Below are 398 nucleotides of genomic sequence, written 5' to 3'. Positions count from 1 at the left end.
GTCCAAATTGAATCGGGACAGTGATTCGAATCACCAAATCGAATCACTGTCCCCTGAATCAGCTGAATCTGAATTCGAAGCAAATACTAGCCACTTTGCACAGACCTACTGGCTACAGCCAATGCTGGGGACTGACTATGCTGTGCCAATGTTTCTGCTTGGACCAAAGCTAGGTCTTGCCCCTCTGCTCAGGGTTAGACTGATGCCATATTTGGGGTCAGGGAAGAATTTTACCCCGTGGTCAGATCGGTGTGGACTGTAGGGGGGGTTGCCAGCACACACTGAGCCAGGGCTTTTTTTTCCCCAAGAGCTGGGGGAGGCGGGGCAGTCATTGCTGGGCTGGGAGAGGGGCAGGGCATGGGCCTGGCCTGGCTGATTCGGGGGTTTGTCCCAAATGA

Source organism: Alligator sinensis, unplaced genomic scaffold (genome assembly GCF_000455745.1).
Source record: "Alligator sinensis unplaced genomic scaffold, ASM45574v1 scaffold553_1, whole genome shotgun sequence".
Taxonomy (NCBI): Eukaryota; Metazoa; Chordata; order Crocodylia; family Alligatoridae; genus Alligator; species Alligator sinensis.
Note: the sequence above shows the minus strand (reverse complement) of the source record.